The 6,894-nt window shown below is 33.1% G+C and overlaps 1 pseudogene; it reads left to right on the forward strand.

Annotated features, from left to right (window-relative positions):
* The first annotated feature begins 294 nt into the window (after positions 1-294).
* Positions 295-1,128, forward strand: LOC145936531 (uncharacterized; annotated as a pseudogene).
* Positions 1,129-6,894: the final 5,766 nt, after the last annotated feature.

The following is a 6,894-nucleotide window of genomic DNA, read 5'->3' on the forward strand; positions in this document are numbered from 1 at the left end:
GTACATTCTTAATAGTTTATACTCTACTAATATTGTTTTTTTTTATTTCTTCTAAATTGTTTGTAAAATTCCATATCAGGGTTGTTTTTTATTATTATGCGCGCGCATTTCCCCTCCACTTTTCTATTTTATCTCTTTTCCTGTGGTTATTCGGAAAGAATAATCTCATTCGTTCGACGACATCCAAACGCTCAGTTTCGTTAATAAGAAAGTTTACGGTTCTCGATACTTGTTCAACGAATATTTCTCTCTCGGCGTATATTCGATAATTTTTTTCGAGAAGAAACAATCATCATGAGTAATCACGAGGAAATTTCGAATTTTGTGAAACCATCAGCTTCCAACTGTGTTTCCAAACCAGGATGCAACAACGAGGAAAAAATAAATCAGCATATGCTGTTGTCCACAACGTATGGATTGAATTCATCCTATACAAAGAAACTTCATGTGGGACTGATGACTGCGAACGGAGACGAGCTGGATTTCCAACCGATTGTTAAATTAACATCTCATGGAACGTCAGGGATTTGATTCGATATGGAATCGTGGCAGAAATTTCAAGAAAATATAAAACGGGTGTCTGCATATTTAAACGGTGATAAAATTAATTTGAGTTCAATTATTATCAACAAGATAATTATAAATTTTACCACCGCGTATGGAGCAAGAGCTGTTCTACTAACGTATCGTGAAAATGAACAAGGAAATACTTCTTCCGATAACGTCGAAGATACGGAAACAAACGCACCAGTAGCGAAGAAACGAAAAACTTACAACGTCGCAATAGTGATGCAGAAAGCAACTTTTTTAGGATTAGAAAATATAGTTGATTGTGTGAACGCAAATTTGAATCAATTAAATTTAATTTCTTGCAGTGTTAACGAATGTGCGCAGTATCTAATTAATGAAATAGAAATTAATCTACCGCTCAATAAATATATTAATAACAACGTTATAAAACTTACAATCAGAGGTAATAGCAAGGAAATAGAGCGTAATGTACGCACACAAATAAAAGATTTAACATTTCTCGATGTATATTTTGAGATAACATTTTTGGAATTAGTCTCGCTTTACTTCAATCAAATAACAAGTATAATAGTAATGAAACGAAAATTGTATCCATGAATATTCTTGTAACTTTTTGTGTAATAACAACATTATTTTATATAAACCACATATATTTTTACTCAAAAAAGTCTATTTCTTTCTTTCCCTTCCATCAACAAAAAATTTTCCCATCTTGCATGCATACACGTTTCTGTTCACCTCTCCCAACGACGAGTCGCTTCGTCATACGAACAACAATACACATATCACCATTCCCGTGTAATCTCTTCCTTTTCAAACACATTTTACTGCGATTATCTTCGAAGATTTCCTTCAACGCACCAGAATCTATGCATGTTTTATTATCTATTTTTTTCTCACGACACTGCCATATCGTTAGCCATTCACTTATAATATTGTGTAATCTCTTCCTTTTCAATTTTTTCTTACCGTAATTATTATCGAAGAATTCCTTCGACGCACCTTAGAAATCTTTTTGTTACCTGAGGTGCCGATAGTACCCGTCGACGTTGAGTAATCGGTTAGGCATTATTACGGACGCTGGCCGATTGTATTTTTTGTATATCTTTTTGTTTCCTTTGTTACCAACGATATCTGGCAATGCGACGCTGAGTAAGCGCTCGGCCGAAATAAATGCTTGTGTTAATTTTTTTCAGCGCTATACATGGACGCCGGTGCCCATTCGCTCTACTGCAAGAGGTAGACGGGGATGTCATACTCCCTACAATGATTTCGGTATACCACGGCGATTTCAGCATTTTATCGTTATTTTGTCGGATAATTTTGTCACCCCTCTGTCATGTCATTAGTCGTTTACTTAAATATAATATTGCATAATCTCTTCCTTTTCAATTATTTCTTACCGTAATTATTATCGAAGATTTCCTTCGACGCACCGGGACCTATGCAAATACATTTTATTACCCTTTTTTATCTCACCGGCGTGACCAATAGGCATTCCCCCCACCATTCCCCTCTCTAGAGGCCGCGGCCGAGTGGTGGGGGAGGGTTAGTTTGACGGGCCATATCTGACAGCGTCAGGGACCGAGTGGTGGGGGGCCGGCGCCAGTGGCCGAGTGGTGGGGGTTTGTTATGACGGGCCATACGTGCCCACTTACTACTAGTGTTAAATTAATATTATAGCAATCTTAAACTACGAGAATGTAACTCTTAGGTTAAAAAACAAATGATGTTATATAATTATATTTCATTTATTTTAATTCATTTTGTGCTATACTGTTATAAATTATATACTATATACAATAAATTATATTCATTTAAAAATTATTTGAAAAGTTAGTCTTGTTATTTATATGAAATTAACTATTAATTTGAAACAAAGTTGACAAAGTTGGTCGTTATTAAAAAATCTGAAAATGGCTCTTGTTTTCCGTTTATATCACCTGGAAATAAGGATTCTGATTGTTTCATTTGCTTATATTTGTTATGCATTATGCGTTATATTTGTTATGCAAGATGTTTCTCGCTTAATGCGACAAAACAAATAACATTTTTGAATAAAAGCAGGTTTAATCGATCCGAGAACGATTAATGACGTCATTGATCAATCACAGCTATTTCTTTAAAGAATAAATGGCTGTAATTGGTCAGTCACATCATTGATCGATCTCGAATCGATCAAACCTGTTTTCGAAAACACTAAAAAAAGCATATCATGATTTCCCCCCAAAAAACCCCACGTCAGAAAAGTTCTCCACACTTTTCCCCACAAATTTTCGTTCCCCAAAATTTCTCTCACTGGCATGAAAATTCCCCACTTTGGGGAAAAAAACCCCCAATCTGGCAACACTGTCTGTGGATTAATTTGGAGAATAAAAATGAGAAAAAAGGTATAAGAGTATAAAAAGGTATTAATAATATCAAAAGGTTTGAAAGGTATATTAACCATTATTATTATTATTATTATATATATGTAAGGTTTCACTGGTAAATCGCGTTCAACTATCTACGTATAATTACTTCCAGATATAACATATAATTACTTTAGACATACTTACATACTATATTTTACTGTTTTACAGCTTTATTTTCAGCTTTTCTTGTATTGCCAATGATGAGATGCGCTATATAAAGTTTCCAATAACTTATATATCGACAGTCTGAGGCAATCTAAAAAAAAATTAACTTACAAAATATTGAAAATAACGTCAAATAACATTAAAATATAATGGAAATAAAAAATATATATTTAATTTGAAAGTATATAAAGTAATTTAAAGTACATATTTAGAAATATATTTCAATGATCTATCTACCCTAATTCGAGCGTTCCAGCTCTAAGTGTCAGGTTAAGTAGTTGATAGAGAAACCATGCGATAAAAAAGGTATATTTATCTATATTCTCCTTTTTTTCCACCAAGTAATCAATGTTTGACTTAAAAAAGAAGAGATACGTATATATGTTGAGAGAAGATTACATGTAATTCCCCTTTTTTTTAAATCAATGTTAATTACTTGGAGAAAAAAAAAGAATGCATAATGATACCTCTTTATCGCACAGTTCTTTATTAATATACTAACTTCACACTTTCTATAGGGAGACTAATATGTATATATATATATATATATATATATATATATATCATTTTGATATATTTTATATCAATCTATGTACTTACCTTTAACATTCGCTCTCATTATCATTTAAATTAAGCTTCAACGGCCATTTTAACGAGTCTGCAGATTAATTCCGTTTTAAACAATTACTTGTCATCAATTTTCCATTATTAAAAACAATGGCACATATGATGCGATCTGTCGTGCTAGATGCTATGCGCTCTAGTAAATTATTAAATTCTGCGTACTACAATTCTAGTAATTTACTGGATCTCGCTTGCGATCTAGGACGGAAAATCTCATTGTGTGCATTTGGCGAAACATTGATATATGTGCTATAAAATTATTAAGAGCCAGACAACGAACGGAATAAGGAACAGTTCAATGTGTAGAATAGGAAACATATGATAAGAAACGCTCGCTCTTTATTCAATATATTGATCACAATTCCCTGTTCCTTATTCCGTTCACCGTATCTGAGCCATTTTGATAATATATATATATTAACAGATTTTAAATATATGTTTCAGATATCCATGTAAGTAACCTATATATATATATATATATATACAACAGAAAATTCACGGAGCCTCGGTGGACGATTAATCGACGTTCCGTGGATCATTAATAGAGGGTTCACGGAACCTTGGTGGACGACTAACCGACGTTGCGTGGATCATTAATAGAGGGTTCACGGGGCCTCGATGGACGTCTAACCGACGTTGCGTGGATCATTAATAGAGGGTTCACGGAGCCTCGATGGACGATTAACCGACGTTGCGTGGATCAATAATAGAGGATTCATAGAAGATGGCTGGATGAAATATATAATTGTAAATAAAAATAGTATCAAAAATTGTAAAAAACTTTATATATATTGAGAGAAGATAAAATTACAAATATAATTTGATGCTTAAAAGACAAGTACTCCTTTATACTTTGCAGCAACTGATGATAATAACATATGCATCTGTGCCAATGATAAATTTCAGAGAATTTCAGAAATTTATATTAACATAGATGTACATGTTGGATTATCAGCTGAGGGAATTTTTATATACAAATAAGAATTTATATACAGAATTCAGAAAATTAAATATATTATGATCGGACATTCAGAGTTTGATCTCACTTTAAACCGTCTTATAAAATACATATATATATCTACGATCTTTATATACGTTATTATAGCCAACATATGGATAACGTATTAACTTTTTAATACTGTGTTTAAGATATGATCTTAAATTGAGAACAAACTTATGAATATCGGCTCTATAATTAATCCATATATATATATATATATATGGATTAATTATAGAGCCGATATTCATAAGTTTGTTCATCTTTATATACGTTATTATAGCCAACATATGGATAACGTATTAACTTTTTAATACTGTGTTTAAGATATGATCTTGAATTTTCTGAACAAACTTATGAATATCGGCTCTATAATTAATCCATATATATATATATATATATATGGATTAATTATAGAGCCGATATTCATAAGTTTGTTCAGAAAATTCAAGATCATATCTTAAACACAGTATTAAAAAGTTAATACGTTATCCATATGTTGGCTATAATAACGTATATAAAGATCGTAGATATATATATGTATTTTATAAGACGGTTTAAAGTGAGATCAAACTCTGAATGTCCGATCATAATATATTTAATTTTCTGAATTCTGTATATAAATTCTTATTTGTATATAAAAATTCCCTCAGCTGATAATCCAACATGTACATCTATGTTAATATAAATTTCTGAAATTCTCTGAAATTTATCATTGGCACAGATGCATATGTTATTATCATCAGTTGCTGCAAAGTATAAAGGAGTACTTGTCTTTTAAGCATCAAATTATATTTGTAATTTTATCTTCTCTCAATATACAGGGTGATTCAAAACAACCGTTTGTCCTTAAAATGTCGTATTCCTGACTGGATTCTAAGACGATTTTTCCTTTGCCAAAATTTGATCCGAAGCTTAGTTTTCAAATTATTAAAAGAAATATTAAGCGAATTACGGCACGAGTACGGGCGGTAGGCAGGAGCGGCGCAACTCATTATCCGACGCGGGCGACTGTGTGAGGCGCTCGCTGCGATCAGCTGTTCGCTACACGCGATGTGTTTGTGTGTGTGTCTGTGTTTTGCGTGTGTGCGTACACACACACTCTCTCTCTCTCTCTCTCTCTCTCTCTCTCTCTCTCTCTCTCTCTCTCTCTCTCTCTCTCACTTACTCACTTTTATTCTTACCTTGTAGAGGTGTTTGATGACTTTTACTTCTAATGAATAATTGTTGCACGACTGTTAACAATGAGACATTCCCATCTGACACACCGAATAATAAACAAATTTTTCTTCTTTCAGAAATTGTATCCACATTTAGAACGAATACACTCACGCACTTGATCGAAAATAAAGAATTTATTTATCGATTGTAACAGTTAATCACAATCTCGGTTACTACTGATTGATTATTAAAATCACTCACAAAAACGCGTTAAATGCAAAGCGCACGTTACTCGATGCGGATGACAATAGTCTGCGACGATGACAACAGACTGCGGTGACGCGACGCGACGCGATGACGCGACGCGACGCGACGCGACGATAACAATCACGGCGTTGCCGAACGTGAACGTGTACATGTACATACATACATTACATGTGATAATAATATGTATAATTTATAAGTTATTAAAAAAAAACATTATAACGTATTATAATACGTTATACTTTTTTTTTTAATAACTTAACATTATCTACTGTTTTGCTATTTTTCGCAAGCGAGACATGAGAAAAATTAATTTTATGTTTTTGCGAACAAGATGTTCCACGTATGAATGTGTTGGTCGCTATGAAAAGAGCGAGTTGTTTTTTGGTCGCTCTGAAAAGAGCGGATTGACTTTGGTCGCTCTAAAAAGAGCGGATTTTTAGTTTCAAAAAAATTTATAATAAGTGCTCAAAATGACCACCATCGATTCTAACGCAAGCTCTCAGGCGTTTTAATAGATTTCTTTGGACGTTCTCCATTACTAATAGGAGACTTCTTTTAAAAAATCCGATATTTGGAATGTCGAAGAAGAAGTAATGGAGAACGTCCAAAGAAATCTATTAAAACGCATGAGAGCTTGCGTTAGAATCGATGGTGGTCATTTTGAGCACTTATTATAAATTTTTTTGAAACTAAAATTCCGCTCTTTTCAGAGCGGTCAAAAAATAACTCGCTCTT

Source organism: Prenolepis imparis, unplaced genomic scaffold (genome assembly GCF_030444845.1).
Source record: "Prenolepis imparis isolate NDT839.2.m4 unplaced genomic scaffold, iyPreImpa1.0 SCAF_5, whole genome shotgun sequence".
Lineage (NCBI taxonomy): Eukaryota > Metazoa > Arthropoda > Insecta > Hymenoptera > Formicidae > Prenolepis > Prenolepis imparis.